This window comes from Haemaphysalis longicornis, unplaced genomic scaffold (genome assembly GCF_048455015.1).
Source record: "Haemaphysalis longicornis isolate Haplotype H1 unplaced genomic scaffold, Haemaphysalis longicornis Haplotype H1 scaffold_4, whole genome shotgun sequence".
NCBI lineage: Eukaryota > Metazoa > Arthropoda > Arachnida > Ixodida > Ixodidae > Haemaphysalis > Haemaphysalis longicornis.
This window is the reverse complement of record NW_027526361.1, coordinates 50,002,895-50,018,770: the sequence shown is the minus strand read 5'-3', so window position 1 is coordinate 50,018,770 and position 15,876 is coordinate 50,002,895. Positions and strand designations below refer to the sequence as shown.

At 45.7% G+C, this 15,876-nt stretch overlaps 1 long non-coding RNA gene across 1 annotated transcript; it reads left to right on the top strand.

The window, feature by feature from the left end:
• Window positions 1–6,264: 6,264 nt before the first annotated feature.
• On the top strand, window positions 6,265–8,415 carry LOC144180337 (uncharacterized). Its single transcript, XR_013324375.1, has 3 exons — window positions 6,265–6,736; window positions 7,778–7,859; window positions 8,329–8,415. It is a non-coding gene; the product is annotated as an uncharacterized LOC144180337 (long non-coding RNA).
• Window positions 8,416–15,876: the final 7,461 nt, after the last annotated feature.

Here is a 15,876-nt window from a genome sequence, read left to right as displayed (position 1 = left end):
ATAGTCCTAACTAACACTGCGCGCAAACTGGGCCAACCTCCGGAATAGGGTAACATTGTTTTCTTCTAATGTACGCAACCAACGTGGCATGTTAGCTTCTCCACACAACTAAGCGTACGTAGGGATATAATAAACAATTATTTGAGACTCTCTGCCGGCAGCTTAGTTCATGGTTGCACTGAAAACTTCCCTCAAGTTAACAAAGAAAAATTTAGGTATACTGCCATATCGAAATTTCTGCTTTTCAAGGCGAAGCCTGTAGTGGCTGACTTGCGCGGTCGGTACTGGCTCACGCCGAAATGCCCTGCGGCAAAGCAAACTATCTACGTGCTCTAATGACTATGATGACGATGGTGATGATGATGATGATTCCCTTGATGTGTTTGCCTCGTACCTACTCGGGAGATTGACCAGGGGCGGTACTCTCGAGTTTTGTCCCTTTTGTGTTCCTTTTGGCGAGCCCTGATTGGCTAAAAGCAAACAACCGGAAGTGACGTAACGCAAGCGCGGCAAACCTACTGCTAACCTTCCTCCATGCTGCCAACGTCCACTTCTTAACCGGAAGTACGTCGACGAAAGAGACGCAAAAGGGACGTTTTCGAAAGGGACAGTTACGAGAATACCGCCCCAGGAATGTTGTCATGCTAACAGGACGAAGAAGCTACAGAGGAACACACGGCCCTCCAAAGACCGCGACAGATGGCAATTGGCCGTTTTCATTAAAGGAGCCATGAAGAGAAAACACAAGTTTGGTTCATTCGAAAGATTGCCTCGTTAGAACCATAACGACACCACCTATAACGCAAACTTCGCTCAAATGAGCTACATAATTAGGAAAAAAGGAAATGATCATGCGACCCACCAGCTCATTTTCCGCAACAGAACCTGTGATGTCACTTGGGAATGCTCTGCGATTGGCGGAGGCCGGCAAAAGCAAACGCATGTTAGGCAGGGCTTACAGCTTGCATAGCGAGCTAAATGCCCGTGAAACATACTGCACATTTTTTTTATGACAAAGAACGGTGGAGTAAACGGTTGAAGGTCCGAACGAACTCGCAAGCATGTGCGCCAATGCGTACCGCCGGCCAAGCTCGACATCTCGCCGTCGCGCAGACGAATTTTCGGGTTCGAGGCTCTTCGGGGCCAACGAACCGTTCCAGCACGCACAGCCGCGACCTTGCTTCGTATCGTAATCCCTTCACAGGAGGTTGGCCGTCATATCGCCAACCAGCAAAGGTAAAAATAGAAACGAGGGGAGTAAGGAACAGCAAGAAGCGACGAGATAGTGCCAGTCGTCGCGTAAGTTTCGAATGGTGTTGGCTTGCTGCTGTCGTTACGAGCTCGTTTCCAGTTTACAACCACTGAAAACTTCAGTTTGTTCAGTTACGGCAGGGACCCTTACGTTAGCTCACTCCTGGGACATGCTGGCGCTCGTCGCCGACTTCGTCAAATCGCTCTGACCTTGGGGAAAAAATGCCGTAAACACCGCGCATTGACGCTCGTATCTTTCTGGTCGAAGCAGAGAGCTCGCGCGAACGGCTTTCCATACACGACACCGGCCAACTGGCATAAGTGATACTGCTACTGAAATTGAACTATTATTAAGCGTAATCAAAATACGGCACATACGTACCAGTCTATATTCGTCCGTCGCGACGGGGCTGACGAGGCAGCGGTGCCGACGGCTGGGCGTTCGTCTGTTGTGGCTATCGCGGAATGGTCGCTTTCCCGTCCACCGCGTATCCCACAACTCTTGCCGCTCGTGCACTTAGAAGCATTGAGCGTTTTTGTGGTGTGAGGTTGTTAAATGCAAGCCCGAGCTCCTCGGCGAGAGTTTTGTTCTCCGGATCAGGCGATTCCATGACTAGGGCTGCGGGTGCACTAGGTTTTACTAGTATTTTTAAAATGGCCGCCGTCTCGGTCGACTCCCGCATGTGGGTGCTATATGGAGTCGGCATACTAAGTATCTGTTTCATGGACCGGCTCTATGACGCCATTGTACACGTCATGGAATGTTCATTTTTAGCGGGAGATTTAAAATTTTAGCTTAAATTGCCTTATTTCTCAGTGAATAAAGCATCATTTGCTTCCGGGAAAGCGCTTGGGGTACTATGAAACACCTAATCTTTCGAATAAAACAAACTTTTGTTTTCTCTTCATGACTCCTTTAAACGTTTATTTCTCTCTCTCTCTCTCCATCTGCCCATCCGCCACGTACTACATGTCCAGGCATATTAACCGTTCACATTCCCCCAATTACGGACGAAGCCCGGAGGGTGAGTCGCTGTTCTTAGCGCGAAATGAATGGCTTCAAGCGGGCGATGTGAGCTAGTTGCGTCTTGTTGCCCCGGCGCCCAGTCGTAGTGAGCAGTGAGAGAACGTACGTGACGCCGCTCAAGCGATCAACGATAAAAATATGCTGACTGTACCCCTATTGGCCCTTAAAAACTGAACTCCCGGAGATTCCCCTTATCGAGCGCAGCTGTTGCTTGCTGTTCGCAGCTGGCGCAGGCTCCTGCACGCCACAAGTGTTGCGCTGTATCACGCCGCCATGGCAGCCAATCAGCGTCGTCGCTCGTATCGCTCCAAGCTGGTGTGGAAGCTCGCTCTCGGCTGGCAGGTCACCCTGCACCGCGCATAGGTACACCGCGCGTGGTTGGTAATGAAATGTTTTGGTATTGGTCTATCGACGATGGTTTTGCGTTTTGATTTTGACCGGTCTTTTCGTTTTCATTTTCATCGAGGTTGAGGTTAACAAAACTCTCCAGAGGCCTACCCCAGAGGCTTCGAAAGCCAAGCGGTTTATATAGTCATGAGCGCTGGAAACTCGTGAAACGCTGGCGCTTGTCATACATCTTCCCGTTGTGTAGCGCAAAGAAAACTATAGGTGAATTTGAGGGAAAATGTACGTAATTAACCGGCAGCGCCCGCGTTCCTTTAGGTAAGGACACCCGTTGGGTTGGTTTTCATGATAGTAACCATAAAATGTGGCAGTGCAAGGCCGGTACGGTCGGGGAGAAAAGCACAAAGAGAACAGAACTCCCGCTGGCGCAGTTTCAGGCAGGGGTCGCGCGAGCACTGCGAAGGCGGGACATTTGAATGGCATGGGGTGGTAGCAGTAAGCGGATAACGGCGGTACAGCCCATTATGAGGAATCACTGTTCTGCACTTCTCACAGCTGTCACATCGAGTGGAACGGCATTAATTTTTTTCGAAACTAGTTGTCATGTCGTAACGAACCATTGACTACTAAGGTACCACATGCTATAACGTTTTCATAAACGCGCGTTTCTCGGTCGTTCTTGCACCTGTGTCATGCTCTAGATAAATGCAAACCGCTTTATACCGCACCGTTTCTGGAAAAAATATATTAAGAGTTTATAAACTACGTAGCTAGAAGTGATTTTCCCACATATATCGTTCTCTGAAAACAGGACACCTCTAAGGTAGTACAGATGGTGTCGGTCCTGTGGGCCTCGGCCGAATGATAGCTGACAGCATATATTTGTAAGTAGGTTCCTCAACGGGCGGTTTTAAAGTACACAGATTTGATGGGCGCCGGACTTCGCGAGCTGACGAGGGTGAAGCAATGATTGCCAGAAGAGCCTCCAACGATCACGGAAGTCTGCGGGGCAGTGATTCCTGCGCTTTCTCGCGAAGAGCTCGGACTGTCCACTACGCTTTGCTGCTGTGTGGTATTCATTATGCAGGCTCGAACAAATAAATTTACGTCTGTTATCCGCGCATGCTAAAAAAACTGGGATAACGCTTTTGACGGGTGCACTGCGCCTTGAAAAAGACATCCTTATAAGAAATAAAGAACCTGAGGAACCAGCAGAAAATATTGAACGGTTGTGCGGAATAAGGCCTACAAAGTTTACATTCGCTCCACAGTGAAAAGCATCATACATATCAAAGAGGAAAAAAAACTCAACTAAACTTGCAAAACCATTTCATTTTTATAAATATTGAGCATAATTCTCTTAGCACACAAAAGCTGTTTCGTTTCGTAAGAATGAACTCATTCTACTTTATTCATGACGTTCTTCGGGATGATGGCCTTAGACACAAAGAGTCGAAAGGAAACTGGGCTGACCCTAGCCGTTCCGGTGCCCACTTAAATCAGACAAAAGCGGGACTGCAGCTAGCAGCTTCCGAATTGCCCAGTCTGATGGTTCTTTGGGGGTGAATCCTGCTACTCTTTAATACAAACGAGAGAGAAAAATACGGGAAGGACAGAATAACTGAAATAACATACCCCTCTGCCTCCTTTACAACCTAGAGATCAGCTATCAAAGTCGATAATTTGAGCTTATGCAACTTTTGAACGTCATTTAGCCAACTACGAAAAATATCGTCAACGTAAATCACATTACTTTCAATTCAAAAGCCACGGCGAAAGTAGTGGCTTTCTACTTTTTTGTCGAATATCTATTTCACACAATTAGACGTGTGTTTCATAATTATCTTTAAGCTAGTTCGGTAAAACCACTGGAAATTTTTCAATTTTTCCTTGTGGGGAAATGATTACGTCACAGGCGGCGTGCAGGTGAGCGTGTCTATCCCTCGCACTTTCTCTCCGCCGCCACCACCCTTCCACACCTGGCACCAGTAATCAATCCCCCTCTCATATTTGCGCCGGGTCAACGTAGGTCGCATTACTTACTCTTGAATTTTTATTTTAATGTTCAAACTCTTCCTTGGGCTACTTAAAAGTGGAAATTCTGGTGCGTCTGTCTGTCTGTCTGTCTGTCTGTCTGTCTGTCTGTCCATCCGTCCGTCCGTCCGTCCGTCCGTCTGTCCGTCGATACAGCCGCCCGGTCAAAAGCTAAAACAATTCTTGAACGAGACGTTGATATAAGAAAAAAAACATTTCCAAACACATTTCACACCTTTAACATAGTTCAGCAAAAATAAAACATTAGGAATATTTGAGGCAAACCACCGACACATTACTAGTACGGGCAGTGTTCTTTAATTAATTTTTGATCGTAATTTGTGCGGCGCAAATGAAAAAAAAAATACACGTGTTCAAAACAGTATTTTAACAGCAAAATACAAAAAAGGGCTCGCACTCGAGCGTAGGGCACTTGGCCGGAGCGACACGCGCAGCAGTGACAAAAGGCATCACCAGATAGCGCGCGAGCAGTACGAATGCGTGATGATTGAAATAAATTGAGCAAATTTCTATTGCCTTTATCGGGGGAAGCCCCAGACAAGACGGGAACAGTGGCAAATGTTGGTGGGGAGCGAGGAAAGGCAGTTACTTGGCCGGAGCTGCGGAATGCTATCGTCATTCGACGACATTTGCGGGAAAGCGAGCTAATACACTGCCATTTTTTTTAGGATTATCATTTCAGTTTTCCTTTTGAAACTTTGTATTCCGTCTTTGGGTATAATTTAATTCTCTAACCTTAAACTCGCACAGTCATTACCCCCCCCCCCCTCCCGTCTTTCAATTTGGTTTCTGTTTCGTACTTACACAGAAGTTGAACTACAGAAATCGATCTTCCTGTCCCGTTGCCGCGTACTCATGAAATCGCAATCGTTTAACGGTCAGGGCCAGTTTCGCGCGCAGACCTCCGTTATAATCCCGTTGCCATCACGGTATGCAAGCTCGGGGAACGCTCTCCAAACCACGTGGGAAGCTGTCACGACAGGTCGCCAGACACAACGAAGCACCGGTCAATGACCGCCTGGGCTCCGACGATCGCGTGCATCCTCCAAACAGTGGGCGCATCGATTCCATCGATTGCGGCAGCGGAAAAGTAGCGGCGATGGCGCGGCCACCTCCAACTGCAAAAGCGTCCTTGCGTGCAAATGGATTGCCGTTCGTTTGCCCGGTGCTTTAGAGGTCCAATGCCACGCCACCGATGAATGCTCGCACTCATTCTTTCGTGTCTGGAAGCACTTCGAATCACGTGGTTATTGCCAGCACGGAGGCACACTGCGTCATTTACCCGTCACAGCAGATACCTCTTATAATTTCTGCTTACATTTCGTTGATATTTGCTTTAAAATGGGTATCGAATGCGTGTATTGGTGCAACTGAGGGGAAACCATACAATAGCCACAGTATCTAACGAAGGACGTCACTCTAGTTCACACTCAATGCCCCCGCCGAGAAAGAGAGTATTTCGATAGAATGTTTGTTTAGAAATCTGGTAGGCGCAGCGCAGTTATATTTCGCTTGGGTAAACCTACACTCTAATCCGGGTAACCCATAATGTAACTTCTAAGTGGAAGTAACCTATAAAATAAAGGTTACAATGGATTCATTTTGATGTTTTCTTTATCCCAGTCCGTTCTAAGGGTTACAAGCGTGAGGTTAAAAGCGATTTATAGGTTACAATAATGATTTATAGGTTACATCAACAAAATCTGACATGTAACCTCTACGTTGTAACCTATAAAACGCCCTGTAACCTCTAAGAGATGCTCGCCGCGCCTTCTCTCCCGGCGGCCGTTGATTTCTCCGTTGCATGACGGGATATAGAGAAATGGCGGCGCCGGCAGGCCCGGTGGCCGCGTTTTCGCGCCACTCGAGCCTTTTAACCGCTCTAAAACCCCTACGATGAAGCGAGGGTTGCTGTAACAAGACGTATTGGTCGGCGTGAGTCGCGGAGGCTGCGGCGAGCCCATTTGTGACTGGCAGCGCTTCACGGCCCGTTCTTCTACGACCAGCATCAAGTTCGCATGTTGGACCAATGCCCCGGCGCCAGTGAAAGCGAACTCGGTGAGTATATTCCCGTGACGGTTTCGGTGTTTTCATTGGATGTATCTTTTCGCTGGGGGCTTTTCAATTTGAAATTGCAGCATTCGAGAGGGATTTTCGTTACCTGACTGGTTGCTTCGCTGGACGTTTTCTGTTGTCCGCGACGGCAATTGAATGAAATCACGGGCTTGCGTTCGTTGCGTCAGACTAGAGCGGACGATCGGGAAAGCACAGATAACGGCGCCCGTGACCTGCTTTCTGCTCTGTTTGCGCGCTTTCGTCATGTGTTGAGCGTTTTGTTTACGCTGTTCGCTGCATCGGGCGCACTTGACGAGTTATTGGACCATGTAATTGCCAGGTAGCTCTGTTTGAATAATTGAATTTTTTCCCATTAAAGTCTTATATTATCGCGCTATTCTCTGGGTATTATCATTTTGTTTCAGTCGTCGGAAAATGTTCATTTTTCTCGCTGCATATATTCGGAATGGTGTTCATTTTATTGGTCTTGTAGTAATATATCCGGATAAACACAAGGTGTGTGCTGCAGAAAAGTAGTCCACTAAATGCTGCGCGAAATTTCTAAACTCACTTTTGTCCAGCACGAGCCTCTTTTATGTGAAAGTTTGCCTTACGGCACAATAAAAAGTTTTCGTATGTACAACACTCCTCATTTTTTTCATTCTTTTCCTTGAGTGGGTAAATTTGGTGTTAGTCATTTTGAGACAGCGGGCCATTTCCACCATATTAAGTGGTTTATTATTCTCATTCGCACAAATCAGTCGTTTATTTATTCGCGTGGTCTTGCAGGGCAAATGATCGTCGCGCGTGATCCTAGTGTAGTGCAGTAAAGCGACTTTACAGAATGGTGGTATGTATGAGCCAGCATGCAGGCTGCTTGATTGTTGTTTTTTGATGATACAGAAATTGTGACGAATTACACAGAGACAAGTGCAGGTGTAAAAATGGGTTCTACACCCTCATCGGATCCTGGCTGTTCAAAAAGTGTGGTTGCATCTGGCTACCTATGCTATGACTTATCAGCACTACTGTTTTTTCTTGCAGGCAGTGTTCCTTGAGCTGACAACCAGGACTCCCCTGCGTATGACACAAGTTGAAATGAAGTCTGATTTCACCGGAAACAACGGTATGAAAATGCAGTAACTAAAACACATTCATTCAAATATTCTTTGTAAAGATGGCACCCAGGCCTGCACAGACAAAAGTATGATTCACTTGTAAAAATGCCAGGCCTTTCTTCAAGTGTTATGATGTTATATTTCGTATCTTATTTTGCCTCATGTTTAGTGACTCTTTCTATCAGTTCGTTACTACATGAACGTTATGAATTCACATAACGATTTCCTCAGCATGGAGCTTTGTAGTTTTTCAGCAAATCTAGCTATTCTATAGGATGCGTGGTTTTCCAGAGCCAACAAGAACTCTTTTTCTAAAATAGCTCTGTAAGAAATCTCCAGTTGTTAATGAGTGCTTGTGCTGTGTTCTTTTCTTCGTCTTGTCAAGTTTGAGGTGTTCTTTCATTATGAATGTATACCAACTGCCCAGCTCTAAAGCCTATTACATTTTAACCCAGATAACCCTTCGAGTCATTACAGGTACAGACGTCCTGGGAATGCCACTTGAAGATCGGTGCACGTTCTAGATGTATCCTCTCCCACAACACATCTGGACGAAGAAAAAATGTAAGTTGGCGATTCCTTTTTACTGATAGCCGAGGAAGAAACCACCGATAAGAACACTTTACTTAAATGAAAAAACGTTTCGGCTTCCACGTGGGATCCTTGTTCAAAATGAAACTGCCAGTACAAGGGGGGGGGGGGGGGGGAGGAGGAGGATGTTTAAGTACAGCCCCAAAAATGTGACGCAGGTGGCGTCACCATCGTGAAAGCACGTTTCCTGGGTTTAGTGCGACGTTCGCTCTGTTGCGTGTACGAGTGATTCCACATGAAGGCGCGGAAACGTTTTTGTTTTCTCTTTTGCAAATGTATGTCAGTTTATCTCGTAGCCCAAAGTTTCTGCCTGTTCTGGGTGAGCATGCAGAAACATTTCGCGAGATAAACTGGAACATGGCACGATTAAAATTCGGGAAGGTTGGCCGGTATGACTATAGTGGCTTCGCGTTGTTCTGAACAATGCGGCCAAATTACTCTGTGTAACGATTACTGAAATGATGTGAAATTATTAGCAAAGGCCGTAAATCACTCCTCTGGTGTGGCCTTTCATTTCATTCTGTGGTCTCCATCTTCATTTCTGTGCAATATATTTTTCGTACTTCACATGCCTGTGGTTTGGTGTGAGGGGCTTATGGTTGCACTGGATTTTGTTCTTTTTCTGAAATTTTCTGTAGATGGCTCTTCAAGGTGGGGAAATCCAAGTGACGGCCCTTCACATATATACCTCCATCTGCGGCAGCAGTGAACAAGCAGGGAAATCTTCAACGTGCCCTGATTTTGTGCCTGCTTGTGTACTACGTAAATTGCGAAGCTTATCTCTGAATTTTTCCAAGCGCCTTTTTTCATGCAGGAAACTATAGATACCATTTAAAGTTTGTCCAAAATACAGATTGCAATCGGCCTAGAAACTTGTTAGTGCTGCGTAAAAAACGATAACTTGGCGTGGGAATCACAACTCAGGTGGAACTGTAGAGAGGAATCTAAGAGGGAAGTGTAAAGATGGATTCGTAAAGACGAGTGAATTCCAAGTGTAATATTAGACTGAGCGAAACGGAGAATGTAGGGAACATAGCCATAAACACTGCTTTGTATGAAAAAGTGAATTTGTAATAAATGTTCTTTCTACTTTCCCACATTCTGCGTTTTTTCTGTGGGGAACCACGACAACAACGCTGTACTGGGAAAGTGCACCCCTGAGAACCATCTTATAGATGTAGCTCAAACTCGAATTCGTCTGAAATTGTTCAATGGCAGTATCCAAACAATTCGGAATGCTTTGCATACATCCGTGCAAATATTGAGGTAAATAATTTGTATATTTGGCCATGTTTGTGAAGCTGTTCACGCAACATTTATTAAATAGGTTTAATAAGGATATATGAATAAACCGACTTTTACCTGGAAGTCTAAAGCAATATAGGAAACACCAATTCGCCCAGGAATCCGTACTCGTCTAATACTCATTAAGGAACGATAATAACGTTGGGGTGGTTCGCAGCTTTGCTTTGTAATAAATAGCCCACAGGTGTTTCATAATAATAAATGTGAATGTTCAAAACTACCGATGCCAAACTTCTGGAAATGCTCCTGTTAAATGCGCAAATATGTGTGCATGTACTGCAATTCTCTTTTGATAATCATGGCCTTGGTTGTCAGACAATAATTTTTGGCTTAAGGCTATGTTATCATAACTTTGGCGTCCTTTTGAAGTATGCTATCAAGTGCATGTTTCCACTCAAGCTTGGTTTCACTAAAGCCTAATGTTGTTTAACTAAAGCTCAATTTAGCAAAAGACCTATCATGCATGTTTGATACTGGTTTCTTAAACGGCACAAAGCTGATGCAAACATCAAATTTAGTTATGCCTGTTTATAAAACTTAAGCGTTGCCAATACTCACGAATATTTTTGGGTGACAACCTGGGTAACAATTATCGAACAGGTAATGCAATGCATATATATTAAGAGAACATTTTCAAGCTTTTTGGCACTGCAGTTTTAGGAATTATAAAAGTAACTTCTCTTTTAGCCCCAGCCGTGTGGCCGGCAGTTTATTCAAGGACGAAGAAAAGACACCCGACGCAAAAGTTTAGACGGCGCAATGGGCAGCATGGTCGCACATATCTTCCACTAATGGAATGTTTGTTCACCACGCGGGAAAGGCGCCTTCGGGGTGTCGCCATAGCGGCGCCGGCGAAAGCGCGCCTGGCGCGCAACATCACACCTTCCAATTTGTGTGGCCTTGGACGGCGGTAGATGTAACTTATATAAAGGTATACATGCTGAAAGCTGCAAAGTAACCCATAACTGCGTAACCCTTACGTGTATACGTATATAAAGGTTACGAAGATATAGGTTACATTTGTACCTTATAAATTATAGGTTACAAAAATTCGAAAATGTATACCTCTATTAAGGGTTACCCAGCTTAGAGTGTAGGCTCTGGACGCGCCTGTTGACAACATCCTAAGAGCATTTCATGGTTTGAAAACAGTTCAAGCAGATTGAAGGAAACCCTAGAGTGACGGTTCTAGGGTTAGAGCCGTCATGTTGCGGCTTTGACTACGAGCATCTAGTTTCGGGAGATTGGCGATAGACAGCAGTACAGTGTAAAACGTTTGTTTGTATATTAGTTACCGCTAAGCTTAATGCAAGTAAACGCAAGGGTGAGGTGTCAGTGCGAATTTTAAGGAGGTAAAATGAAATTTTCGAAATTAATCTTAGGTGAGAAGACCAGTGGGTTTCAGGTCAAATGAGCTAAATATGAACCCGCACGTACAAATTTTTAGCGCTCTGTGTCCTTACGCATTCTTTCCTCAGTGGGTCAGTTTTAATGGTCGGGCATCTGCTTCGAGCACGAACGAAGTCAATAAACTGTATGATGGGCTTACAACAGTAATTTTACAAGGTTATTTTGGAAAAGACTGTTCATAAGGCGCAAGTGATTCCCTTTTGTTTGTTATACGATGGCTCTACATTAGGCCACAATTTCTCCCCAAAGTTGCCAAGGCTGCAAGACGGGAAAAAGTTGTATTCTTTTGTTTAGTTCAGTTCGCAAACATAAATATGTCCCAAAAGAAATCGCACTGATAGCGCATTTCCCACTGCATCAATGGGAATTTTCGGCCGTAGATTTTTTAACAGGGTATCCATTTTGCTGGCATCTTATTGCTGGCACCATTTTGCTGGCATATTAATGAGCGACTACTTATTTATATTTTAATCAAAATATAGTCTCGAGAAAATATGCGGTACTTATCTAAGCGCATTTTAGCTTTTGTTGGCATTTATTTTTTTCAAAGTTTTGAAAAGAAATTGCAATTTCAGCTGCAAGGGCCATTCCAACGAAATATCCTTACAGCCCAACGTATAAACATTCTGTTATGCAACATTTGGGTATGGCTGCCCGCTTAGCAAGATCAGTTACTGGGGGTAATTTGGTGCCTTTCTCAAAGACGGGTCCTAATTATTTAGTTATAAACTGAAAGGTATGTATTTTCAGTTACAAGCGATGAACCTGCACGTGGTTTCTATTACGTTTCAATGACATTGATCGAAAGCAACTGAGATAAACTCCCCTGTCAGAAATTAGCCTACGATGTTTTTTTTAGAGAAAGGAATGGGAAAATATAGGTGTGAAAATCCTGAAAGTGCTTTAAAGGACTCGAGCGGGTTAGGTTACTGAAGCACTCACTACAACAACATGGCCTAATGGCAGGCTATCTCTTACATGGAATAAATATGTAACTTTATATTCCTTACACAAGTTAACACACGCTGCCACAAAAAGGTCAGAAGTAATGACTCGTCCACATATCAACTACCGATAAAAAATTACACTTCACTCTGTGGGCGAAGCTACCATGCTACTGTAGCTTGCAGTGATTCTGATTGAGTCGGGGGTCTCAGCGTCTTACGCACGTACCTGTTGGCTCCTCGGCGGAGCACATTGGTTTCTTGTGCACCTAACTCTGATCGCCTCCGCAACCCATGCGACCCCTTCCGTCGAGGCTGTCACGGTCTGCGGAGAGGGCATTCTTGCTAAACACGGACGACACAAAAGACCTCCATCCCTCTTCTCCCCTGTGTGCGCTTCTAATGCGCCGCTACTTAGCGCCGTTTATCAATCACACAGGAGCCCGTGGTGCGGCCGCACAACAAAGAGATGGAAAAGCAGCAATGGGTGGATGACAGCGGAGCACACTGAACTCTTCCGAAGATGGTTTTAAAAGCAGGTACAGCGAGACCGAAAAGCCAACAGATTAGTTATTCATCACGATCTTCACGGGCTACTGTTTTATCACAACCAACAAACAAACCGGTACCGTTCAAAACTATTGTTTTGGCTGGGGGTTAAGGCGTTGTGCTTCTTGCAACTGAGGTCGATGTCAGCGTTGTCACCGCAGGTCACGGTGAGTCTTTTTGTAGCGTGAGCTACACTGGCCGAGGTTGAGCAATTTCGCGCGGCTCCTGGAGAGGCGTGCAGCGCAAGCGCGGCACGTCGCGGCCCGGTCCACTTGATGACCATGCGAGAGGTGGCCGGGTGGGCAACCGATGGTTCGTGCGTCGCAGCAACACCAGCGTGCGCCTGTGGAACCAAGTTAGCCCTGGGGCGATTGGTGACGCTGCGCCGGTGCCGCTTGATAAATATGCATGTGTCACATAATGCGTATACCGTATGTGTGCCATTGAAGCAGCAGTAATCATGATAATCAAGCCAATCCCAGACAACCAGAATAGCTCAGAATAACCAGCTAAACCTTAGCTCACGCTACGTATATCCTGGCATAGCCGAGCTAAGCCACTGCTATTTTTTTGTGTGTGTGGAAGGAAACGAAAGCGCTGCGTGTACAAAACTCGAACACATGTCAAAGAACCCCGAGAGCTCTTAATATTTCTGCAGCTTTTCATTACCACATTCATCAGCTACCACATTTACGCGTATAGTTTCGTTTCGAACTTTTAATCGCCTCCGTAAGTTTGTCAGCGCCGGTTGGGGAAGCAAGTTATTTCTCGCACGACTGGCACATACAACCTTGGGCCATGAATTTCGTATCCTGTGCCATTTCTTCATCGTAATGTATACGTTTTACCGCAGAGATTGCTTGCCAGATGATTTCGCATATAGAAGTTACAGTGCCGCTACTCAGTCGGAAGTGTTAGTCGCCAGGTGGTGAAAAGGGGTTAATATTCTGACGAAACTTCGTTTGCTTTGACTGGTGATTAGCTTCCAGGAAGTATTATAACGGATCATTTTGCAACCCTCCCTATTTCTGTATATTCACTAGTTACCCCTTCTGGCCCTTCCGGGTGTATTTCGGATTCAAGGTAGTAATGCCATCCCTGTATACGTCTGAATCTCCGCTCGTCTCAAAGTGGACTAGCGGATAGCGGGGTTAAGGGGCTTATTGCCTAAGAGGACCTGTCTCATTTACGATGCTGCAAATTCAGTCGGCAGGCATAGCGCGCGTGAATGTTTAAGCGTTCGGACAGAGCCGGCCTGCGTTAATGGTTTCGCGGACTTCCCTCCGCGGCCGTGACTTCGCATACCATTAGGGTAGTCATCGTGAAACTGGTTTGCTAGGAAACTAGCTGCCGGGCAGAGCGGCGCCTTGTCGTCACCGCCGAACTTCGTTAGCGGCGCCAGTTGTGCGGCGTGGAACTGGGTGTCCCGTGCGTCCTAGTGAATTACTTACTTACTTACTTACTTACTTACTTACTTGCCTAATTATTTTTAGTATTATTTCACAGAGATAGTAAGCTAAAACGCTTAGGGGGTGTGAGTAATCTGGAAAGTCGCGGCAAATAAGTTGTGATAGGAGCATACAATGTTGAAGTGTTCTCATCAAAGTGGGTGTCTCCCGAGGTTGCATTGTCGCCGCACGTTTTCGCTCCGCTGTGATTGAGGGAGTGTCGGTCTAAGTTCTGGGAGGTAGTTTAAGTAGGAGCGTTAAGGTGCCGTGACGCAGAAATGCTGGCGTGGTGGGCGGCGTTGTCCGCAAGCGGAAAATCAGTGCGAGCGAGAAATCCCATAGCGTCGCCTCTCGGCGCCCACTGATGCCGGCGGGATCGTAGGGTACTGCTCCAACAGATTACGTGCGAGCAGGATCGGAAAGTTTTCACGGCTCGCGGGTGCTTCTGAGGGGTACAATATCGACAATGCTGGGGTTTATTGCCACGTGGCACGCGCTAGCTCTTGGTACACGTGTTATGGACGTCCTGCCGTATATCCGTTTCGGGCGCACTACAAAGCCTTCTTTATCGCTGAGTCCGATAACGCTAACCGTTCTCGCATTTCTGCCGTCTTCAACAACAAAGCTGGTCATTTTTGGTTTCCTTTTAGTATCCCTCCGCTCATACATTTGTGGGCCATTATCTGCGTGCAAACAGTATGCAAGTTCCTGTTTCGGTCTAGCTTGAAGCGGTTATACTGAAAACGGTAGCCTCCGCTCCCTTTCACCCTTCCTTTATAGCATTCATGTAACTGTTCCACAAAATAATAAATGAGTGCTTAAGATTTTCTCGTGCAAAGTGAAGATAAAGAAAGTGAGAAAGAACGACCAACGCGGCAGTCAGACAGTCAGTCATACAAAGGCGCACAAAAGTGTAGAAAAATTCGAACTCTATTCGTAGATTCCAGTGACGGGATTACAGACATAACACTTGGGGCAGCAGTTGTTCAGTAACGCAAACAACGCCAAAAATGGTGAAAACAAGACCCTCCCGTACTGTTATTTCAGCATCAGCGCCAGCAACGCCAGTTACCCCTTTTGGAGGTGACTGGGAGGCTGACCTCCAACTGCTCCTGCCTTGCGCCACTCGAGTGCACAGTTTCTCTTGGTATCCACTTTGATACACTAATTGTCCACCCGTTTTCGGTTCGTCTAACTATGTGGCCAGGAAAATCCATTGCTTTTCCTTTATTTGAAGTATGATATCGTCAAATCTAGTTTGTTCTCTGATCCAGGTAGCTCGTATCTTGATCCTTTGTATTATTCCTAACATTATTCATTGCATGGCACGTCGAACCGACTTAATTTCGCTTTCTAGTTGTTTAGTAAGGTGCGAATTTCCGCGCCGTATGTCATCACCGGCAGGACGCACTGGCTGTAGATTTTACTTTTCAGTGATAGATGTAACTTACTTTTCTTTATTTGGGAGTGCTTGCCTAGTGCTCCCCAAGCCCATGCCTATTCTGCGCCGGATTTCTTTCTCGTTGTAGGGGTCAGCACTAACCATCTCTCCGAGGTAGCTATATTCTTTTAGGTCGTCTACCGTTTTGTTTTCTAAGCAGGAGAAGACGTTCTTGGCATGCTCATTCCTCATTAATTTGGATTTATTCATAGTTATTTTTAGCCCCACGGCCGTGTTTTTTTGATCGTGGTTCCTCAAGCATTGTTTGCATGTATGCTGCAGTCTCACTCAACAAGACTATTTCGTCCACAAACCTTAAATGGCTCAAGTATTCCCC